This window comes from Acinonyx jubatus, chromosome A1, assembly GCF_027475565.1.
Source record: "Acinonyx jubatus isolate Ajub_Pintada_27869175 chromosome A1, VMU_Ajub_asm_v1.0, whole genome shotgun sequence".
Taxonomy (NCBI): domain Eukaryota; kingdom Metazoa; phylum Chordata; class Mammalia; order Carnivora; family Felidae; genus Acinonyx; species Acinonyx jubatus.
In genome coordinates this window covers 103,389,757-103,413,759 of record NC_069380.1, presented here as the reverse complement: position 1 = coordinate 103,413,759, position 24,003 = coordinate 103,389,757, and the positions used below count along the sequence as shown (strand labels likewise).

General features: G+C 43.0%; 1 protein-coding gene and 2 long non-coding RNA genes across 7 annotated transcripts in view; 1 reads left to right on the top strand and 2 right to left on the bottom strand.

The window, feature by feature from the left end:
• Positions 1-24,003, top strand: part of MARCHF3 (membrane associated ring-CH-type finger 3) — a 152,022-nt gene continuing 128,019 nt past the window's right edge. Inside the window, exon 1 of one of the 2 annotated variants that reach the window (XM_015067430.3) lies at positions 1-208. The gene's annotated coding sequence lies outside the window, so the exon portion shown is untranslated. The remainder of the gene's footprint in view (positions 209-24,003) is intronic. The other variant, XM_027076794.2, reaches the window with a different exon arrangement.
• LOC128315077 (uncharacterized) lies at positions 4,912-10,224 on the bottom strand. The gene is made up of 2 exons (XR_008297461.1): positions 10,016-10,224; positions 4,912-7,730 (listed from the first exon to the last, which is right to left on the bottom strand). It is a non-coding gene; the product is annotated as an uncharacterized LOC128315077 (long non-coding RNA).
• The window catches only part of LOC106970737 (uncharacterized), a 33,304-nt gene continuing 25,611 nt past the window's right edge, over positions 16,311-24,003 (bottom strand). For 3 of the 4 annotated variants that reach the window (XR_008297456.1, XR_008297457.1, XR_008297458.1), the window contains 2 exons: positions 17,954-18,075; positions 16,311-16,586 (listed from right to left, as the gene is read on the bottom strand). This is a non-coding gene — a long non-coding RNA (uncharacterized LOC106970737). The remainder of the gene's footprint in view (positions 16,587-17,953; positions 18,076-24,003) is intronic. The other variant, XR_008297460.1, reaches the window with a different exon arrangement.

Genomic DNA, 24,003 nt, shown 5'->3' with positions numbered 1-24,003 from the left:
ATTCGCTAAGCTGGTCCACGAATTGTCAACGCGTTCGGGCGGCTGCTGAGCCGGGGCGCCCGCCGGGCTTGTCGTGCTCCCTCGGAGGTGCCTTCCCGAACCAGTGTGCCGGGTCCGCTAGGGCCAGAACGGTCGCCGGTTCGGGGCAACTTGGGATTCAGGACCCTCTGCAGGGGCGTCGGTTTGTGATCGGGACTCGGCGAGGAGGGTGAGTGGCCGCGCGCAAGGCGAGCGGCTCCTCTTGGCGCTGTTCGGCGAGCGGGGGGACTGGACGGGTCCTGGCGGGCGTCGGTGCGTCGGTCCTAGCTTGGCGGCTGTGGGGAGGTCAGGGCCAGGCGGGATTTACTCCTTGCTAGTATCCCCACTCCCGAACTTGTTTCGGAGAGTCGCAACTCGGTCCGGGACGCGGCTCTGCGTTCTCACGAACTTGGCATGTTGTAATTGCCATCATTAGGTGGGGCCTGGGGACGCGTCCCTTGGCCCTCTGCGGCGACGACACGCGCGCTGGGGGCGGCCTCGGTGCCCTGTCGTGTACGGGCAACAGTTCCTAGATGGCTTGCGGACGGGTTTCTGAAAAATTAACCAGCGCCAGAGGCGGTGCGGCGCGACAGTGTCCTATCCGTAGCCTGAACCAGGGACCATCGTGTTCGGGGTGGGTCTTGAGCGGTCAGAGAACTTAAGCGACCATCTAGGTTCTGTAACAGGGGCTTCAGTGCTTTGCAATTACTGAAAGGAATTGACAACATGGATATTAAACTTTGGTAAAGTAATTACTTTCTATTAGCACTTGTATCCGCATCCCTCAAGAGGTGCTCGGACCTCCACATCACCTGCAAGGTGTGTCGGAAAGACTTCGTTAGGACCAGGCGGGGAGCTGCTGTCTGTCCCAGTGCAGGGAGCCTGGGAGAATCCAAGACGAAACCGTGAAAGGGACCACCAGGCTGGTCGGTTGTGTGTGTTTTAAGCGATGAAGTTGTGACAGGAACTGACAACAGAGGATTCAAGGTTAAATTTGACACTTCGTTTGTGACCCAGTCTGGGATATTTTTTCTCTGTTTTAATGATAAGGGTTAAAAGCAGCTGGTTTTTCTGAGGGCAGTTGCATACATGTCCTTTATATTATGTGTGGACCAAATAGAATTAAATGTAATATTTTCTTGTCATTCTTATTTGATGTGAATGAGAGCTTCCGGAGTGTACTAGAGACTTGGAAACACAATTTGGGGGAAAATTTGTCTTTGAAAATATACCAAAATGTTGAGATATATAACTGTTCATGCTTGAATATGCATATGTAGATGTGCGTGTGTGTGTAAAATTGATGGGTGAATGAGATAGAAATATATGGAGGGGGAAACAGCCTTGAACTTGCCCTGGGTGGAGAGATGGACCCTCTGATCTATGGAGTGTATGATCAGTGTGTGTGTGTGTGTGTGTGTGTGTATGCATGTCTGAATCTGCGTGGTCTCTCTGGGTCAGTGTATGTCCATGAACTTTACGAGCATTTAGTTCAATACCACTCGGTGAAGATTCCGAGTTCCTGTTTTACAGCCCAGCAGCCGCCAGCCGGCCCATCTGTTAAAACATAATATGTACGCTTAAGTCACTTCATTTGGATCACTAGGGTGGAGTGTGGGTAGGGGGCAACCCTTAGTAGGAACAACATGCTACAAACAAAGACTGCCTCTCAAGTTCTATTTTCATTCTGTATTCAGCCTGAACTTGTGATTTTGGTGAGGGAGAAAAGGAGTGTTGGACTCTTCGGGAATGGCAAACTACATTTTGTGAAATAATTATGGTCGTGGTTTGGGGAAAGAGAGTTTATAAGAGGAAAAAAAAAAATTCCTGTAGAAAAGAAATGTGTTTGTCACATTACCATGCAACACTGGTTTACTGCTTTGCAGTGGCATGTATATCAGGAACTGTTTTCTTTTGCTTCTTAAGAGAATGCATTAAAACTGAATTGTTTTGCACCAAAAAAAAAAAAAAAATCCTTAATAGACGTAAACAGAGCTTTATTGCAGAGGCTATTTAATCTACCAGAGTTAAGACTGGCTTAGTAATTCTAATGAAACATGTTTTTAGGAATTTATAACCTGGATATAAATTCATATTCAGCCTAATCACTGGTTGCAGTGGTTCACAATTTATAGTTTAAGAAATAATAAAAAACCTTTATCACAAAAATTCTGATGACTAAAAGGGTATGGGAGGAGTAAAACAGCTTAATAAGTTCCTGCAGCTAAGTGACTGATACTTAAAAAAACTATAAATTTCCTTAATAACGTAATTACTTTTGGTGACAAAATAAAGGCACAGTTTTGAGAAGGCTAATTGATATTTTTGCCAATAATTTTATGCTCATAATTACATTTTAAGAGTGGTGTTTATTATTAATGTGGGCAGAATAAACTGGCATGGTTCTTAAGAACTCATCACAAGAAGTATTGTTTTTATTTTTATGGTACTTAAAACATTTTGCAGAAAATATACATATCTCTAATCTGTGAGTGTCTTTTAAGTTTCTCATGCACTACAAAGACAAAATAATTCTCCTGCCTTGATATGGATCATCTGAATCAACTTAGAAATTCAGTTTGTGGGCTGAACTCTGTTCTCTAAGATTTGATTCAGGAGTCTGGAGTGGGGTTCAGTTATCTGTATTTTGAACAAGCACCCCCTCTCCTTGAGTGATTCTGACGTCAGGGATCCCCTCACCGTATTTTAAGAAACACTGGCATGGTATTTATGATATAACAGAATGACCCTAGTCTGTGAGGTCATTTAACAAGTAATTGTTCTGATATTTCCAGGTGGCATTTATCAGCCTTGTGAAATTTATAGGCAACACTCTAATACTCTGTCCTCAACAATGGCACCTTTTGTCCTGTATTCAGGAGTGTTTAGAATCCTCAGCTATCTCTCTTCTAGGTTAGCCCCAATTCTAAGGAAGTCTCTCTGGAAAAGCAAGGTAATTTAAGACCCCTCCAGTCTCAGTTCCTCCAGTCTATATTCAAAGTCAAGTGGGTTCCTGGGGTGCTCCAAGGGGACTTTGCCAGTCATAACTCACATTGTTGGACATTTCTCCCTAGAAGGTAAAAGAATCCCGGTCCTTGGGAGCCACCTTTGATTCTAAAGCCAATTTGCGCTTGGGAATTAGAACCTCAGTAGGACTAGGACAGACTGACACAAGATCAAGGATCTCCTTAGGAAGCTGTAGCTGATCTGCCTCTTGCTCAAGGGAGAGTCCGGGTCACCTATCCAGAGGCCCAAACATTCTCGTTTTCTGTAACTCATCTTAGAAGTATTTCAAGCTGTCCAATTAATTGGATAGATTTTTTTCAGCATAATAGAGTGATGGGTTGAAAACTGATTGCTAATAACTTCTCTTCTCAAATCAGTGTGAATTTGGACTTATTAATTATTGCCAATTCCCTTTTTATGTACAGTTTGATACACATTAAGAGTCTATTCTTGGGGTGCCTGGGTGGCTCAGTCGGTTGGTGTCTGACTTCGGCTCAGGTCATGTTCTCACGGTTCGTGGTTCAAGCCCCGCATCAGGCTCTGTGCTGACAGCTCAGAGCCTGGAGCCTGCTTCCGATTCTGGGTCTCCCTCTCTCTGGCCCTCCCCCACTCATGCTCTGTCTCACTCTCATCTCAAAAATAAATAGACATTTAAAAAAAATTTTTAAATAAAAAAAAAGAGTCATTCTCCCATTTCAGACTGGCACAATTCTCAATTTAAAACTTCTATATAAGGGTTTTTTTTTTTAATGTTTATTTATGTTTTTTGAGAGAGAGAGACAGACAGAGCGTGAGTGGGGGAGGGGCAGAGAGAGAGGGAGACCCAGAATCAGAAGCAGGCTCCAAGGCTCTGAGCTGTCAGCACAGAGCCCAGTGCGGGGCTAGGAACTCACAAACTGCGAGATCATGACCTGAGCCAAAGTCAGATGCTCAACAGACTGAGCCAGCCAGGCGCCCCTAAAACTTCTAGATAAGGTTTTAAAGAGAATGGATCTATCAGAGGTTGTTGCCCTTCCCTCGTTCTACCATCCGTGCACTTAGGAAAACCTATTGACTTCTCAGAGTTCAGAAGTGCCTGGGATATTTACTTGCCTGATGACAAAAGGACTTGGATAGGCTGGGACACTGAACTTGGATTGTTCCAGGCCACTGGATCATTACTGGGACTTTCACAGAGCAATTCCCATTTAAAGGAGCACTTGGCAGAAATGTTTATAGGTCACTTATCTTAACAATCCTTTGAGTACGATGATTCTTTTCCAGATGAGCAAACAGCAGCCACAAAAGGCTGGTAGTATTTAGATCCTGTCTTTCCCATTCAAAGATAACACCAATAACTGAGAAATTGGCCTTGCATTTGAATTATTTTTTCTTTAGCATCCTGGTAATATGACAGGATTATGCTTAGTCATTCATATCGTCTATAATTTTTTTTACCTCTTTCTTCACATTTATTTGTATAGTGAATGTGACCTTGGGACAGTTTTCTTTATAAAGTTAACCACCATATGTGATACTTGGTTCAATGACCCTAACCTTAACCAGCCAGGCTTGACCCAGAATGGCAAATAATTTGCTAAAGGTCACAGAGCACGATGGCAGCAAAGCCTATATGTAGAATTCTTTGGACTCATATTTTAGACGTTTCCATTTGCTTATGAGTCCTATTATGCTGCTAGTAATGTTTTTATGCTGGCAGAATAGAATTGTTTATATTTCATTTGCCCAGCTTCTGCATGACGAATAGGACCCAGAACATTTTAAAAGCCTAAGTTATAATCCCAGCCTGATTGTACAATGGGATTTATGCCTACTTCAAAAAACTATGGTAGAATGCTACTTTTCTTGAAACTGGGCCATAGGTCACTGCAAGCTTCTAAGCAACAATTCTTTTTTTTTTTTTTGGCCATGGCATACTTTTGGCAAAAGGAATTTGGCGACTTCTTTTCTCGTTTTTTCACCCTTCTTTCCCCACCCCTATTCCCATGGCAAAATCTACCTATAAAGTATTTACTTTTCAAGTCAATCTGCCCTTTTAACATCTCCTAATACTTGAATTGTAGCCATTTTGACTCTTTTTCCCCCAACATACCCTTACCAAGTTCTTACCTTTACTTTAGATTTTTGGTCCTAGACACGTCCTCATACAGAATACTGATGGAGCTATGTAAGTTTTACTCTAGCTTTCACTTTGTGGATTTAACTACAACAATGGTAAGAAAAAAGGAGGAGAAGAGTAATGTCAAAGTCATGTTGTAAGTATCATGTTAGATATTACCAGCTTATTGTTTCCACGGGAAATTTAAGATGGAGATAATTGAAGTGACAGATGCGTTCATCTGTGGCCTTGCAGACACTCTTCTAATAGAAGATGAGAAATATAACTGAAGACAACATCCTAGGTTACAGAAGAAAAACAAATGTTAAGTTCTCAGAAACGAACAGACAAAATGTGAAGGGTAGGGGTGGGATGGGATGGGGAGGGTGCTGGGAAAGAAGAAGCCCCAGGAACATGCCAGACAGAGTGGTGAGAAATTTATAGAGGTGCTGATGGTTTGGGGTTTCTTGGGGGCATTGATTCTGTTTTATATTGTCTTCACAACCCGCTCGCCCTGCTTGCTTTAAATAATTTATTATAGCAGCAGGCCTTCCTCTGTTAGTTTCCTTTTTTATAACTTTTTCCTTCTCATCTCTGGGTCTAATCAGAGGCATATATAATAGCATGGCTGCTCTAGAGTACTTAGGAAAATCCGTGATCAATATTGCTACATTATAAACCCATGGCTGTTGTGTTCTATTTTGCAATGTTTTCTTCCTTGTTATGTTAACTGCGTATCTGTGTTTTAAACAATATTTTATTCATCTTTGCACAATGAGACTATGGGCTTAGTCTTCTTGGCTGGAAGTATCTTTGGAGTAATCCATCATCAGAACACCATTGATCTAATGATGTATTTATTGCTCACTGTCGCAGCACTGGCAAAAAACCCAGTATGATTCTAAAAATTTGATTAAAAAGAAATCAAGCTTTTGCAAGGCGTAGCCATCCAATTATGTTAGCAGCTGCCAAGTGTAGTTTATGCTAAAATATACACACATATTTCAAGTGAGCAAAACGTGATCTTTTCAAAAGCTTTTAAAACTTTTTGCTATGACACAAGTAGACCAAGAAGATGTCTCCTAATTAGAAAAACTATAAGTGCACTCCCCATCTCAGCCAAAGGTAAGGTCTAGTATTTTTTTTTTTTTGGATTATATCCCTAGACTCGAAAATGGACAGGTTTATCTTTTTCATTGACATAATAAAAACAGTGGGGATAAGAACAAACTCCTAGCCCTTGAACGATTTTCCAGGTAATCATTACAAATCGGAACAAACTGAAATTAATTAACAAACAGCGACTGAGTACCTATCATGGGTGGCACCTCCTTTCTACTTAACTAACTCCACATTGCAGTTCAAGCATTAGAGCCTTTGGGAAGCTTCTCCGTGTTCCTCTTTGGGCTGGTTGTATGCTGTCAGCAGGACCTTTCCCTCTTGTAGCCGCACTCCCTCCAGGTCAGCAGCCCCTGGAGGGCAGGGCCTCTCACCTTCCAGTTTCTCAAGAAAGGGTGCTTAAGAAATAGTTGCCAGGTATGCTAGAGGGCCACAGAGAATTACAGGTGAACACTTGCAAGCCCTCTGAAGGATGTGCACGCGTATACTCACCGCCAGTGTATTTATTTAATGTTTATTTTTGAGAGACAAAGACAGAGCACGAGCAGGAGAGGGACAGAGAGAGAAGGAAACACAGAATCCAAAGCAGCTCCAGCCTGAGCTGTCAGCACAGAGCCCGACACGGGGCTCGAACTCCCAAGCCGTGAGATCATGACCTGAGCCGAAGTCGGACGCTTAACTGACTGGGCCACCCAGGCACCTCTCACCACCAGTTTAAATGGCAGTGATAATTGAATCCCAGTGCCAGAGTTCCGGCGTTGGCCCCAATCTCAATGCTTCATGTAACTGCTATCCGTTCCTGCTCTTTCGTCTTTATATCCCCTCCTCTTCATTCCTGGCTTTTCCTCCTCTTGTCACTGCCTCCCTGTTGTGACTTGTTCAGAAATGCCCCCATCTCCACCCTCCTTCCACTAGTCTGGGCCACGGCCCCTGGTACCTTTTGTGTTCTCACACTCCTTGTGTCCTATCTTGAGTAAGCAGCTAACTCACGGGCCCCACTTGGAGATTTGGGGCAGCCTGACCACGCACATCTTTTCAAGTCTCAGACGGCTTGGTCCCTCTTGCCTTCCAGGGCAGCCAACCAGCTACTTTTGGCCACGGAGGTCTGGGCGCCATGGAGGAACCAGGTGGTTGCTGGGCCTACAGGCCGCTGCCAACCAAAGCTCAGCATAATGGGCAACCTTGACATTTGTGCAGTGAGGCTTTTTAAAAAATAATAATCCCAGCAGATTTTTATTGCCGAGACTAACTTTTATAAATGTTTTTCATCTCTAAATCTCCTTTCGTTCAAGAACGACCCCCTGCACAACTGTGCTTATGATGTCATCTGATGACTTAGGTACGTGCTTACCTCAGAGTGGGTTGCTGAACTGCTGCACGGACCGCGTGTCCAGGTGGAGTTGATGGGGCAGCAAAAGGAAGCGTAACTGCCTGGGGTCAGTGCCTTAGCATCGCCCTTTTAGGTGAGATCTTCATGCACTTCAAATGACTGCAAGAGATCAAGGACCCTTGTTTTCCGTCCCATCTGGGAGGTTAAGCCTCACTTAACATAGGTGCTTTCTTCTCCTACCTGCCAAGAAAATCCCATTAGAAAATTGGGTGATTACATCTAAATATTATTCAAGGCAACAGAGAAGATGAGCAATCCTAGATTAGGTCATGGACTCACTGATGTCTTTTGGACCTTTTAAGTCAGGAGCACTTGCCCCTGCATGTCTCAAAGCTTCTTTCATCTAGGTGCTGCAGGCTACCAGGGTTTGAGGGTGTCTATATGAGGGGGGGGGCAAACATCTGTGGAACCCCTCGCCCGTGCCCTTCCCTGCAGCCGGTGGAGGCTCTCCCTGTGGTGCTGTGCTTTGGCATTTTCTCAGACCTGCGTTTCAGCATCCCGTATACCAAAACTTCCTCTTAATACTTTGTGACTGTGTTACATAAACTGAGGTTCTCACAGCCAGAAAGTTCTCATCCTTCACCTTCTAGGTCTCCCCGATTTCGACTTTTCTCTTTCATTTAGTCCCACCCTCCACTCACATTTTCCTCTCTGGAAAGGGACATTCTCCATCCTTCCTGTTCAGGTACGAACTCTATTTTATAAAGCTCTATGATAATCATTGTTCCCACGAACCTTTTCCCTGCAGGAGAAACTGCATTTTTGACCATTTCCAGAGGACTTTCCTAGAGGAGTCCAGTGTGTCTTTCTCATGCTAAGGAGATGATCCCAGTGATGCGACTTCTCTCTGGGATAATACATGCTCTGATGGCCTTACCCAGTGAGAAAGGAATTCATCTCGCAAAACCTCAGTTTTCACCAGCCTTACCCATACTTGCCAGGGACAACCCCCCCCCCCACCCCTTACCTGCTTAATCACCCTTACTGCCTCCTGCTCACTTTTTGTATTGTTAGGAAACAAGATCACAAGCCTCTGCTAGCAATAGACATATTCATTGCAATCTAGGGGATGGACCTTTCTACAGAGACCTGAACAGGTAGACACTGAATAGGGAAAAGAAGGACTGGGCTGCCCTGATGTCTTTACAGACAGGACATGTGCGCTGGCGCCTCTTCCGCTGATAAGTCCTTCATCTGTTGTTCTAACCAACCATGGACTGTTTCCTTTTGAGGCTGGGTCACTGCCTTCTAGCTAACACCAACACTGGTCCCTTTTGGCTTTCCCTTTGGAAGGATCGCAGTGTTTGGTTTCCTCTCCTCCACTGATTTTACCTAATTTTTATTTCGGGTGTTTCAGGTTGTTTTACTCTGATCTACCTACTTAAGTCGTGTTGTTTCTAACCTCTGCAGATATTTTTCTACCACTTTCCAGCCCTTGACAACATCGCACAATTAGACACCATCCTTATATTGAACGAAATTCCATTTTTGCCGCAGATCAGTAATGAAGACATTAAGTGGCATCCTGATGGTGACCCTTTCAAGAGCTAAGGCACCATTTGCTATTCTGTTTTAATTACGGTCTCTTAGCAAATTTTCACCAGTTATAATGTACACCCCATTTGATAAGTAATATCTCTCAAATACTCTACAAAATTATAAAACCTATGTGCCTTATATTTTCTGTTCTCCATTATGGGCTAAATTTATAATTCTGTAATTTTTCTTAAAGAAAAAAATACTTCTTAGACCAGAATGGCTAATTTGGTTTCAAGCCGTACTGCATTTTGCTTATTGTGAACCATTAGACATTTATGTGATCTTTTATTTTACCTCATTCCCAACCCCCACTGGCCACTCCGCTGCCAATAATCACAGTCCGACCCTTCCCTCTACAGTCAGTAAGCATCTAGGCTTTTTTTGCAAGATGGATATTTTATTTTACCGGTCCCTGATAGTTTCAACTTCAAACTAACTCCACATGGCCTAAGCAAATATAGCCAGTGCCCTATTATGATTATATTCCCCCCTTCCTTTCTAGGCGGGTCTGTCTCCTGACAACAAATCATAAACCTGCACCTCTTCTGCAGAGCGTTTCTGCCCCTTAATCCTCTTGTCCCAGGAGAGTGCGAAGCTACTTCGGTTTCCTTACTTAGCATCTGCCCGGTGCGTGGGATCTGTGCTAGATCTTACGTGGTCCCTGTTGAAATTCTTATAATTGGATAAGAGCTCAGAAGTGGAAGCCTTACGAAACAAAAGCCCAATGAGGGGTGTGCTTCACTGAGGCCTTCAGGGAAAAACATGTCAACTAGGCAGGCGAAAGCTGAAAGGCAAAGTTTATAAACGGAAAGCCAGAGATAGACCATTCGGCACCAGCTACTTACTTCCAAGCGCCATCTTCCTGTTGTGACTTCCGGGGTGTTTTCCCCTTGGCCTTTTCCCGGTGACCGTTCCAGTATTGTAAATTACAACGCTGGATCACCCCATATCCAGAACTTTGGAGTGCACTGAACTAGAGTCAGAAGTCCTCGTTCCATTCCTAGACCTTCGCAGAGACAAAGAAACGAGGGATGCTTCCAAATGGAAATGTCCATGTGAATGAAGGTGATGTGGCTAGGAAACCTTCCGCACGCGGCACAAGACTCCAACTCCAACTGACCTACGCGGGAAGGAAGTGTATTAGCTCCTGTGAGAAGTAGGGCAGGCAGCAGGATTGGTTGATTCAGTGGCACATTTACATCATCAAGGATACAGGTTCCTTGCACCTCCCTGCCACTGTCATCCTTAGGGACCACTTCCCTCTAAGCCTGGGTCTTACCTTCTTGGCAGGATGGCTGCAGTTGTTCAGATGGTACTCGTGGGCATGACAATATCTAGAGCACAGAAAATGGACCACCCCCTTGTACAGTCTCCTTTTGAAGGAGACGAAAATATTACTAAGAAGTGTCTGAGAAGACCTGTCTTCTTATCTCATTGATCAGAACAGGATCACATGCCCCATCTGTACATCCATCACTAGCAGGATATTCTCCATCATTGCTTGAGAGAGGGGACAGGTGAATGTGAACAAAACTGGGATTCTGTTAGTAAGAAAGAAGTCTGTGTATGGGAGTGAGGGGCAGTAGATGTTGGCAAGCAACTGTATTTAGTATACATTGTAACTTGGAAAGTAACCATGAAATTCCGTTTATGACTACTGTGTGGCTGGTAGGTACCACTGAAATACTATACACATCTGGACACAAAATGGCTAGGCTAGGTTGACAGGGAGAGAAAAGCCACAATGCAGACTAATTAAGGACGGAGAAATGAGCCAAGATCAATAATTATTCTGATTAGAATCACAATAAACCCTAATGATTCAAATGTACTAATTTATGTCTATTTGTCCTCGAGGAGTATATGATCTTTACTGAATAAAAAAAAAGATTAAAACGATGTGCTCATTTCGTAAGAATTCTGTATTTTGGATATATTTTTTTGCAGTATCAGTCTACTTGAATGTAAACATTTTTTACCAACTTTATTTACATATCACAGCATTAATAATAATAATGATTATCGATGATGGTAAGTGGCTATGATTTATCGAGTGCCCTTTTATAAATTAGGAACTTAGCATCCGAGAGGAGCCAGTAACTTGCTTTTAGCTCACATAACCACTGAGTGGTTAAGCTAGGATTTAGACTTCGGTTCATCTGCCCATGTCCTTCCTGGCCCTCCATGGCTTCTCTTTGTGTTAGAAGACTACCATTGCCTGTACGGCCTTAAGTGATCGGGCCCTGCCCATCTCTCTGACCTTATTACTTACTCACTTGCCTTCACTAGTTTTCCAGCCACACTAGCTTCCTTGTTGTTTGTCTCATAAGCTGGTCTCATTCTCACCCCTGACTCTGCATCTGTTTCGTCTGCTTGGATCACACATCCTTAGCTCCTACGGCTCCATTCTTTCCATTCAGGGCTCCCCTTCACAGTGACCTCTCAGGACCATCCCATCTGATCTCCTTAGGGGATCCCCCACCCTCCAATCCTCTGTTTCTGCTCCGTTTTTGTGTCCTCTATGGTATTTGCCATGATCTTACATAATTTACCTGTCTACTTGGTTTTGCCTGTCCGCTTCCCCACCCCCACTTAGAATAGAAGTTCCACGAGGGCAGAGATCCTAGCTGTGTTTATAAAGCGAATGGAAAATCAAGCGACTAAGTTAATAAAGAAAGGAATATTTAGAAGTTTTGACTTCTAATGATCCATAATCTGCCTTTATCTCCCACACTAGGACTAAAGATGGATGACAGTTGTCAATGAGCTGAGTGCATGCACTGTAGCTTTTTTCATATAAAATCTGGAAACAACAAAATCTACTTTTCTCTCAGTCTCTCTGTGAGGGTAAAATAAGATATAGATATCAGAATTCTTTGGAGAGAAGGTAGACTTACTACAATAATATTACATAAAGGTTTTAAAAGAGCTTGGTCGAAGAGGGAGATTTGAGTAATACTCTTAACTTCGGTTTTTATTTTGATTATAGTTTTAAGGATGCCACCTCCTTTAGTGTTAGACATAAACCCTTAAAAGATGGAGGTGTACATATAAAGCTCAATGGTAAATTGGAAGACTTATAATTGCATGATAATTTGCAGTGGCAAATTCACTAAAACAAAATTGTTTTCTCTGCTTACACATAATTTTTCACTTGAACTCACGTATCTACTAAAATAATGTATTCCTAGAACTGTGTTCTTAATTATTCTGAGGTAATTATGAAGGTGCAAATTGAAAAATAGCTTTACCTCCCATGTTAATTTGGAAGAGACTGACAGAAGTGAATCAGTGCCTTCCTCTGAAGCTGCTTTTCTCTCTGGCTTTCAGCTCGGGACCCTCTCGACTAAAATATGTGCATCTGTGTTTTCCTTTCCCTGTCGTTCTGTGGGTTGCTGTGTCATTTGTTGAGTGCGCTGTGAACCATTATTTTCTGAGGCCTCCAGTGTGACTTTACCACTCAACCAAACAAATCATCATCTCACCTTTGACAGGAGCTTCACATCCCCCTCCTACCTGCTCACCTTCCCCAGATCTTTCCTCAGGTGACCTCACCAACCACGGCATCGCTCTCCACTCGGGGAATGAGTTTAAACCCGCGTGGTGCTCTTTCCTGCCTTCTGGGCTTCCCGCTATCACAAAAACCTGTTGGAGCCGTTACTATGAAATACACTTCTCAGCTAAACCCCCCGTATCAGACTTCCAGAAGCAGATCTAAATGTTATGGTGAGAACACATCTATATTTGAGAGTAATTTTTAAGTCTAGTTCTTCCAGTTGTTTTTATGTCTTGCATCAGAGACAAGTCAGTAAAACACAGAATGGGGAGGAAATGGAAAAGGATACTTCGATGTTGTTCACATGGTACCTTCCTCCTGTGTGTCCTGGAGGGGAGCCGTTTCTTCCTCACTTTATGAGCTAGGTAGATTTGGGTGTGTGATTGGGGAAGAGCCCATCAAGATCCAGGTGACAATGAGATGGGTAATTAAAGGGCTGGGCCAACATATCATTATTGAAATTAGGCAGGTTCATGGTCGACATAAACTCTTGAGAGACGGCTTTTGACAGGGTAGTTTTCATATACAGTAGATTGGCCCTTTTATGGCTCGACAAAGGCTTTGTTTCTTTTTTTTTTTTTCCTCTTTCTTTCTTTCTTTCTAAGCTGTGTGGGTGGGAAACAGCATGAGGTTATAGAAAATGTATAGCACACGCAGTAGCAATGAGAAGGAATCCATAATGGGTACACACATATTGCTGGAATATTTCCCAAGTACTTGGAGGGGGGCGGCCGTGAAGCTTCTTTGGCAGAGGCAGAGAACATGTGCTTTTCCATGTGTGAACACCCTGTGCTTTGAAAGGTCCTTTATGATTCACAAAAGCAGCTGCTTCTGAGCTGGTGTAGCCACAGAGTTTGGGAGAGTCACCGAGATAGGTATACTGCAGGCTCCTGACATCTGTTTTGGGGGTTTGGTTAACTTTTGGGAATGTGCTTATTCACACGTGACATGGAGCAAGTTCTCTTCAGTAGAGTGCGGGACCCCTCTGTTCACGTCGTTAGGGTTTGCGGATCAAAGTTGACAAGGTTTAAAATTGTGAACAGTCGTTTGCTGTGTTACATGCATACAGACAGACATAGATTTTTATTGAGGGAGGTCTTCTTAACTTTGAAAACTGTGTGTGACGGCTTGTCTTTTGCCTGGTAAATCAGCTGTCCTGAGTGGCTCTCAGACATATTTTGTGGCATGGGAAGGCTTTCTTGCCAGGTATTTGTAATCCTACTCTGTGTTGTGTTTTGGTGAGTTTTTAGTTTTGTCTGTTTTTTTACGTAAAAAATCCTGTGGTTGTGTCTTTTGTATACTTCTGTTCCACCTCTGAGTGCTAGTTTCTGTCTCCTCTTTACTTACCACTAATAAGTTATTTTCATTTTGCTAAGGATTTCAAGCCTACATAATACCAGCAGTGTTGTTCCCTATCACTCTCAACAAGAGTCACGTGTGCCCAGTTCTTCAGATGAGATAACGAGGACATGATTCTTTCACTTTTTGCTAGTTTTCAATTTATTGGATACTGGCCTAATGGAGCGTGTGCACTGTTTGCTTTTTAAAAAAGGGGCGGGGGGAGTGAAAGCTTTGTTTTTAATGTGTCGTAACTGTTGTTTCCAAAAGACAAAGCAAAACACAAAACAAAACAAAACAAAAGATTACCGCAAAATAAGATTCGTGTGGATATGTTCAACCGAAAATCATTTGAAATGTTTCACGGCTACACTTTGTGCTAAATATAAAAATAATTGTGTTTCCCATGTGTGAGCATCAAAAGCCCCAGTTGGGAAATCACATGGTTATAGCAAGTAGGTCACTATTGATGGTAGAACATGAGACAGGAAATGTCACAGCTAAGATTAGAGGCCCAAGCAGTACCTCTCGCCATGCTTTGCTGCATTGTTCATCCTAAGTGGAAGGACTCAACAGGGTATAACTAACTTTAGCCCAATTTGAAAGTATTAGCAAGGATAGCCTTTTAATCTGTCATTCCCATTTGTTTCTAGATAACTCACTTTCCCAGTTGGTCAAAATAATTGAACTGCTTGGGTCTGCACATTGGCAGACCTCTGAATACCAATTAAAATGGCAGCCTTTACATGCTAAAAGTATATATGGGAAGCAGTACTCAGCTGTACAGAATCGTAGCCCCAGATCTACCTGGCGTTTGAAATCACTCACTAGGAATAAGCAATTAAAAATGAATTCTCTTAAAAATCTCATTTATCTTCGTATTTGAAGGTAAGGTGGGGATGGGGGGGGGCACTTTTAGGGAATCTAGTTACCGTGCCTTTTCTTCTTTGAGCAATATGAGGAAGATTTATTATTTATTTGTGGGAATTTTCACCACAGAGTATGCCTAATTTTGCATATGTTTGCATATTCTCATGTTTAACGAAAAGGCTAGGAAGAAAAGCACTGGTCTCCTGTGTCTGCCCCCATGAGAGACAATACCTTACTTGGGGGGAGGGGAGGACAGGCCAAGATGGAGCCTTGGATTCAGAGAGAAGCCATCCCCTCATGCTACATTAGGCAGTTGAACACAAGCCCAGAGAGCCCACAGCTATTTGGAAGTGGAGGTGAAAGCCTGCCGAGATGATTGAATTTGAATCTGTTGCTCAAGTGCCCCGAGTATTCGTTCACTTCTAGCACAGAGTCCTTCAGAGAAGCACCTTGGCTTACAAATTCCATGCATTCTGTGTGGAAAGTCTCACTGCTTGAATCTCAGAGGCCTTCCCAAGCTCACGCTTTCAAAGGTCGTTAATGCAGATTAAAACACTCTACTTTGAACCTGGATTATTTCCTGCAGCTTGTAACTTTCAAGAGGGGCGGCGAGGTGGTGTGGAGGCTCAGTGGAATAAGTATTTTGACAGTGTTTTTACTCTTTATTCCTTCTCCAGCTTAAATACAGAGCCTAGATTTGTATACCTGATCCAGGGATAGAATGTTGGAAAGGGGGGTTGGAAGCACAGCTCTTAGAGAAATCTTTCTGGAATTAAAATTCTGGAAAAGATTTCCAACTGGCAGTCAGAGATACTGGCTTCTGATGGGAGAAACCACAAGGGATGTGGCACTCGAGACTGGCTGTGACATTGTGTGTGCCTGGTTCACACCCATCATAAAGCAAGCTGCTTGTGAGCTGTGGAGTTAGCTCATTTTCTAGGCCTCTGTCAAAGAATGTCAGTTGATAGTGGGAACATCTTGGAAAATATTTTGGAGTGTGTGAAGTAGATCTTTGCTTTGGAAATCTTTGAAAAATCCCTTTTCTAGTTTCAAAAATGTATGCATAGCTAATAAATATTTACATCTTTAGGTGCCTGGTAGAACTCTTTACCATCTTATGCAATTATTAGTTTCATGTGAGTTTCTGCTAGGAGTTTTCTCTTTGATATCACTATAAATGACCAGATGGCCAGGCGCCCCATTCTCCCTCCACCCCAGTCAGAACCCCTGAGCCTGGTCCTGGTCCTGCCTCTGATAAAGGCAGATATAGAGCAATACACCTTCTGGGAAAGAAACGGAAAACTGGATTATTTCTGTGGACTTGGTCCGGCATCACGGCCGTAGGATTCTATTCATCTTTCAAGCCTGTTTATTTTTCCTAGCTATAGGGAGCAAGTTGTAAAAATTTCTGGTTGGTAACTTTTATTTGTAAGGAGAGTACTCACTCACCAGGTTGCTAGTTGGCTGCTTAAGTTCCTATTGTGGCTGTTTCTTTCATCTGTGTTGTATCCAAGAACTCAAATACAATGTGTCTGATCACAGATGCCAAATAAGAGTAACCAGTAGGTTTCATACTTCAGAGCAGAAGAAGCAATTTCTGGTGGTGGGGGGTGGTGGTGATTGGGAGAGGTAGGTTGTGGAGCTCTGGTTTCCTAAGAAAATAAAGAGAGGGAATCCAGTATACAAACATGTAACAGGAACCCAGCCTGGATTCACACAGTTAATAACCTCTGTCTCTTTGTATAGGAAATACAATACCAGCACTTATAAACCCATGGGCAAGGGAGTAGCACAAATAAAAACTTCATTTGTAAGAGCCATCTTGTCATTTTCCAAACACCTTAATGAGAAGGGTATTATAATTTTAACGGAGATGCAAATAATCTTTTTTTTATCTTCAGTTTCTCTGATGATAATGTTGGTGGAATCTCTAAAATACAGAAAACAACCTAGACTGGATTATTTTTTGTTGTCTTTTTGTTAACAAAACTTTTTTCCAACGAAAGAAATACACCGCCCTGTCCTCAAATCCAGACATAACCAATCAAGCTAATTTCCTAAGGGTGAATTATCCTTAGCTTCTGTGAAGGAGCCTCTGGTTTTTGAGCGTTTGACCCCTGAAAGGAATTGGAGGCCTCAGAAAGTCCTTAGGAGCTGTTTGAGGAACAGGAGAGAAGCTAGTTTTGATGGAGGAAATGTGACTGGAGAAAGTTCGGAGATGATCTTTTGGCCCTGTCTTTATTCTAAAAACCTGCCTATCTTGTTGTAAGTCCATTCCTTAAGAGATTTTACTCATGGGTCACCAGATCTTGCCTCCGAACAAAGAATGTCTCTTAGATATGTATGACTGTCCTCCCCGACTCTTGAAAGAGGCTGTGGTCACTGGACTGCGTTTTCTGGCAGGCTGCCTGGCACCTGGCTTTGTTGCTGCTGGATGCAGTCAGTCTTCCCGGACTTCCCCAGCTCCTGCGCCTCGCCAGGCAAAGGTAGGAAAGCAGGCTCAGAGACAACAATCCAGGTGATAAAAGACTAAATTTAGAAGACTTTTCCCTTCCACATAATACAATTTGTTTCTTCTTCCCACACAAAACAGGGCTGTCCAGAACCACTCTGAAAACACATGACCCTGCCTCATCCCTCCCACTTGCAGCTGTCAAACCTTCCAAGGGAAATTCTTGTGCCCTGAACACTTTTGCTGCGCCACACATCATAATCCCATGGTTTTTTGTTTGTTTTATATATACTAGTGCAAGCAGGTGAGGAGGCAGAGAGAGGGGGACAGAGGGTCTGAAGTGGGCTCTGTAGCTAACAGACTGATGGCAGCAAGCCCAAAGTGGGGCTTGAAATCACTAACAGTGAGATCATGACCTGAGTTGAAGTCGGATGCTCAGCCGACTGAGCCACCCCAGGTGCCCCCATAATCTCATGTTTTAATGTTTGCTGAGGCTGAAAACTGCTAGTCCGTGTGTGCGGAGTGTGAAGGGTAGGCTAATGGGGAGATAGAGACCTGTCAACCTACCCAGTTCTTCTGGATGGATTCAACCAGACTCTCTCCTAGGTGGCAGCAGGGGAAGAGCTCAGCCAGGTGACCTGCCTTCCTTCCTCACTCACGGGGTTTTTGGATGGAGGGTTTCTCCGGAGCTGCCAGGAAACATAAATTCGGGGGTTATATAGGAGTTCTTTGAGCAAACAAAGAGAGCCAGTGCCCTGCTAGCAGAATATCCATTAATTTTTAATTTTTGAGCTGGAAATGGCACCAGAGATTATCCACATCAGGGTTTCCAAGGTGGAATTTGCAAGATAAACCACTGGGGCTAAGAAAGAAAATACTGGAATTTGTACACATTTTTATACCCCAAAAATAAGAAAAATTAAGTTTTACTAATATATGGATTGACAGTTGCTCCCTCTCCTGTTCTTTAAGTCAGAAGGGTGTATGTTCGGGGTCGGGGGTGGGGGTGGGGGCGATGGTTGCTCACTTGTCCACAGCGTGTTGCATTGTATCTGTACATGTTGGGTTAAATTAATTGGCTTAATGTTAGTTTCAACTAAAGTAGCCCTCAACAGCAACAACAACAACAACAAAAACACAAAACAAAAACCAAACAGCAACAACAACCAAGGCAAGCAGCTTAAAAAGATTCCAGTAAAAGGGCACGTGGGTGGCTCAGTCAGTTAAGCATCCAACTTCATCTCAGGTCATGATTTCACATTCTATGAGTTCAAGCCCTTCATCGGGCTCTGTGCTGACAGCTCAGAGCCTGGAGCCGGCTTCAGATTCTGTGTCTCCCTCTCTCTCTGCCCCTCTGCCTCTCCCTCTGTCTCTCTCTCTCTCTCTCAAAAATAAATAAACATTAAAAATTTAACAAAGAAAGAATCTTGTAAAAAAAAAAGTATAAATTTAAAGGTATCACTAACTGTGCAAGCAAGAATAAGTGAACAGTTTGAAATGGAATTGACAACTTTGTTCTAGGTTCTTGGTTTATTAGCCAAGCTGGGAGTTAAAAACTGTAACACAATCAGTACTGATCAAACGTTAGCCCCCAATTCCAAAACTATCAAGATGATGGAATGAAACACAGACTGACATGTACTGTCATTAAGAATGAATATATTGGAAGGAAGTGTATACTTTGCCTTGAAAAATGATAATATGAAAGTGCCACAGAAAAATAAGAATAGCCCTGCGCTGGTGAAACCAATGTTTAAATTCACCTACTGATCTTTATAAAATTTCACTAAATGATGTTCTGAAGCCTGTTTTGAAGTTTTTACTTGTATGCAGAAGTAAAAAAGCTACATATGTTTAAAAACTGTCTTTCTGGGGCGGCTGGGTGGCTCCGTCGGTTGAGCGTCCGACTTTGGCTCAGGTCATGATCTCAGTTTGTGGGTTCGAGCCCCCATCAGGCTCTGTGCCGACCTCTTGCTCAGAGCCTGGAGGCTGCTTCAGATTCTATGTCTCCTTCTCTCTCTGCCCACCTCCCCTCCCCCCACTCATGCTTTGTCTGTTTCTCAAAAATAAATAAATGTAAAAAAATAAAAATTAAAAAACCCAAAAACTGTTTTTCCTCCCAGTACAAACCCAGATAAGATACTATGTTGAAAACTATCTAAAATGAGTTTCTCTGTCACAAAGTGCTGTGCAAGTATTATTGAAGGTGTTACTGTATCTTGAAGAAGCAAATACATATTGGAACAGGTTACGGAGGGCAGAAGACTTGTTTTACGTTTGTAAGATGTTAGATCTAGCCTATTGTATTTGCTCATTTCTGTTTCACCAATGAAATACGCTAAGTGCCCCCTTTTGGTGAGCCATCACTAGATGAAATTCATTCACAATCTTTATGAAAATGTTTCGTGAGAAAAACCAAGTAGTGTTCCCTCTTGAGAAGCAGCTGTTTCTTAGAGAAGGATTCCAGGGTGAGGTTATAAGAGATAAATTCATTCACTGCATCATTCATAAGCAAGCTAGGGCAGCCAAGATGTTGAAGCCAGAGGTATACAAAATGCTGTGGGATACTTCATAATTAATTTTGTAAAAAACAAATGTGTAATATACAGTGTAGTCAAAGCAATACAATATTTTGTATTAAGTTGAGAAGGGACCATGAAAATCTTCTGTACCACACAGAGATTTGCTGGTTATCTTATCAAAAAATAATTGAGTTGTCAAACTTACAGATAAGTTACATTCATTTTTCTTCTTATAAAAAGTAAAGGGTTCCCTATTTTGTTAACCATTTCTGTGATAATGAGCCACTCTAGTATGCTACCTATGGGTCATTGTTTAAAAATACAGAGCATAACTAATTTGTCCTTTCAAGATAAAGATGTCATTTTAAGAATAAGAAGATAACTGAATTTTAACGAAACTTATTATAGAGAGAACATTGTGAAAAACAGTGTTTGGAAATGTTCACACTGTGATTGGTTTTTTTTTTTTTTTTGCTTAGAACTATGACAGCCATTAAAACCCAGCTATGTAAAATAAACCGAACATGGAACTAGACCTTCAGATTAACGTATCACAAATAATTAATCCAGCTTTTCAAACATAAGGCATATTCATTCACACTATTCTTGATAAAATGATTATTTTCTAAGATAAAGTATCTGTACTCTTAGATATATAAAGAAATAAATATTGTTTATTGACCTTATACTTTTTGTGATTTTGATGCTAGTTTGATAATGCACCTAATATAGTACATCGCACATATCTAGTAAGTAAGCATGGCATGCATGCTCCAAAGTATTGGGATTCACGAATTCAGTAATTTTTGAGACTCTAGCTCTCAGCTAAAGATTCTGAAACTTTTGGTGGCAGGGAATAGCCACAGAATCTTTGAGACAATAAAAGATAGGTGTCCTCTTTCAGAAAAATGATACACAGATGCCAAATAAAATTGTGCCCAGAATCAGGGCGATCCCACGGCCCCACTGAATAGCTGTTGTCACAGACTCTGATAAACCCCCTGGATGAGGACAAGAATGCCCTAAGGAGTTATGTGACTTACGCAGGGTCGCACAATGCCATAATCTCATCTTTCAATCAAGACCTGCTGAGCATATGTCATTGCATACAGGCTTCTGTCTGGCAGCTGAGGATGCAAACAGGACGATGGAACTCTATCTGGGTCGCCAAGGAATCCACAGTTTCAGCAGGGACTCCAGGGTGCAACCAATAATCACAATTCCATTTGTGTGTGGGAGAAACTTGTTTACTTGACCAGCATTAAACGCGTGTGCCCAACTGTGTGAGGGCATTTTGCTAAATAAACTTCATAGAAAACGCAGAGATGGGTAAGGCGACACTTGTAGATAATCAAGTGCCAATTACCGGCTTCAGCTCCCAGTGCTTTTTCTAATGCACCTTTTATATTCTGAACGTCCTGATGCTCCTGATTGCAGTTTGCCACTCTGTTTCCTTCATGCACTAAATGATGATGTACAAGTAAAGGGAGGTGAGGCGGCGGGGGGCGGGTCACACTCCTTCCTATTTCTAAGCAACCAAAGCTCACTCTTTGGGTTTACGTGCACCAGCATGCACTCCCCTGACTGTGGAATAGAGCACTGACCTCTTAGATAAATTGGCAAATGGAAGAAAACAGGCAGTAATAAAGGTGGTATGGAATTTTATAAGCTTCATGATCTCTTTCCCCAAAGGCCTGAATCTATGTAATGAGGTAGTAGAACAAATTCCTGCCGAGGCTGAATTTATTCCTATAAGGAAAAAAGAAAAAAGAAAAAAAAAAGGAATGATAGGAATAAAGTAAATGCAAAATTGTTTTTTCTGCTCAGGTCATTAGTTGGTGATATTCTTGAAGGCGATGTAGAGTTTTTCGTACAAATACTGGGCTCTTTGTGGGGACTAAAAATAAACAGAGCAGCACAGGGAAATAGGCAAGCACTATTGATCTGCGTCAGGGCCGTTTCCACTTTAATGTTTGCAAAAGGCACAGCCCAGTTGTGCAAACCTATTTATAGGGAACAGCTTCCTCATTGCTATATATAGATGATAAAAACAAGGTGGACTGTCAGGTAATTTGGGTTTATTGTTCGGAAATAAGACTGGGGGGCGGGGAGGGATCTCCTCCAGAACTAGTGAGGAGGGCTTATCCCTCATGTTCCTGTGCCTGGAAGGAAAGACCCATGGAATCCAGTGTCTGTGCCCACACTGCCCGTGGACACACCTGTGGCCTGAGTGCCGCCTCCAACTGGTGTTTGTTTACCTCTCAGCTGCCCCAGCCTCCCTCCCCTTTCCCCTGTGCGGGAAGCAGAACCTAAAACAAACAGGGCGCCTCCAAGACCCCCCTGCCCTTCTGTCCCTGTAGAGAGCTCTGACTCCCCACTGGTATTGAGGGTGCTTGTGCCCACCTGTGCGTGAGCGTGTGGGTCTGGTGCACGTATGCACACCTGGAATGTTTTTGTGGCATCCTGACATTTGGTTCTCCCTTTTTTTTTTTCTAATTTGTTTTCTCTCCCCACTCATTTCCTACCAGAGTTCTTTACTCCTCGAACATCCTCCCCCCCAAACACTTATTTTTCTAGTTCCCTTCCCACCCCAGTCACCAGGTCTCCACCCCTGGGCTCTTCTCTTCTCTTTTCTTTTCTTACACCTGTCAGTTCAATTCAACAAGCATTAGTGAGTGCTGAGCGCCTGCGAAGTTCTGGGACTAAAGAGACAAACAAGACAGGATCTCTGTCCTCAAGTCCTCTGTCCAGGGGGACTTGCGGTCTGCTCTCTGCCCTCTGCTCTCCACTCCAGTTATCGATCGCTCCCTCCAGGCAGAGGTTCCCGCCAGGATTCTCCACTGTAGTAACGGCTAAGCTTTGGTTCAGAAAACAATAATTCCCCCCACTAATGTCTGAGTTATGAAAGGAACGGGGGCTTGTAGCAAGGGGCGCATATACCCTGAAATGTGATCAGGGCTTGAATTCTGTGTGTTAAAAATATCAAAGGGATGCTAATGGCCTCTAACACCTTCTAGAGGCTCCGAAGTGATGCTGTTTCACCTGCAGGCATAGTTGTCCAGGCTCTGGGAAATGGCCTGTTGACAGTTTCCACTCCGATGTGGTATTCTTAGTGCCAGTGCCATTGCGGCACTGGGATGCTGAAATAACTAACCGTTTTTAAGTCGGCGCAGAAAACAAACGGACCAACACTGATGGAACATAGTAACAGTGTGCTCCAGCCTGGGTGGGGCTGGAGAAATTGCTTTCCATCATCTCTGTGTCCGTTTCATCCCTTTAGATCTTTTACACCATAAGTTTCTCTGTCCATCCAAATACAACATGAGTTTATTCTCAACGAACGAGACGCCAAGAACAGTGACAGGCAGTACATGTTTCAATCACAAAACGGTGTGCCAGTTGCATACAGGCCAGACTTAAAAGCAAGAGGTGGAGAAGGAACTGGCCAACTAAGAAACATTTTAAATAGAACCCTCATCTCTATGCCTTGGTCTTCTGATGATCACCAGACAAACGGTATTGGGGCTGAGATAATGGGAGATCTTTACCCTTCAAGGCCTCACTGTGTGGAGGGAATTCTCAACTGGTTTCATCATTCGCAATAGGGTTAATGTCTTTCTGGTGGCTGGGAAACCTCACTGGCTTCCCAGCTTCATTCTTTACATCCTTTTGTGCCTTGTCATGCTTCACTGAGTCTACTCTGTTCATCCCTGGTCTTCCTCTGTTTCCCATTCCATGCCCTCTGGAATGTGTCACTATGCGTCTTTTCCATTCCGCCATGTCTCTAAGTGGCATGCATCCAAATGATTACAGCTGTCTTTCTTGAGCCTTATGTAAAGTAATTCATTCTTGCCTTTTCAAAGAGGAGTGATGGTGTGAGGTCAGTGACACTGCCATATCCAGATTATTCCTCATCCTGCTTCGTGTTCTAACACCGCCCACTGTTCTAGAGCAAATAAAAGTGGCCAGGACCAAATCCACCACAACTTTCCCTGATCATTCACCGTGGCATGGAGAACAGATTGGACGTGGGCACAAGTGGAAGCAGAGGAACCAATTAAGAGGCTACCTGAATAATTCAGGTGAGATCTGATG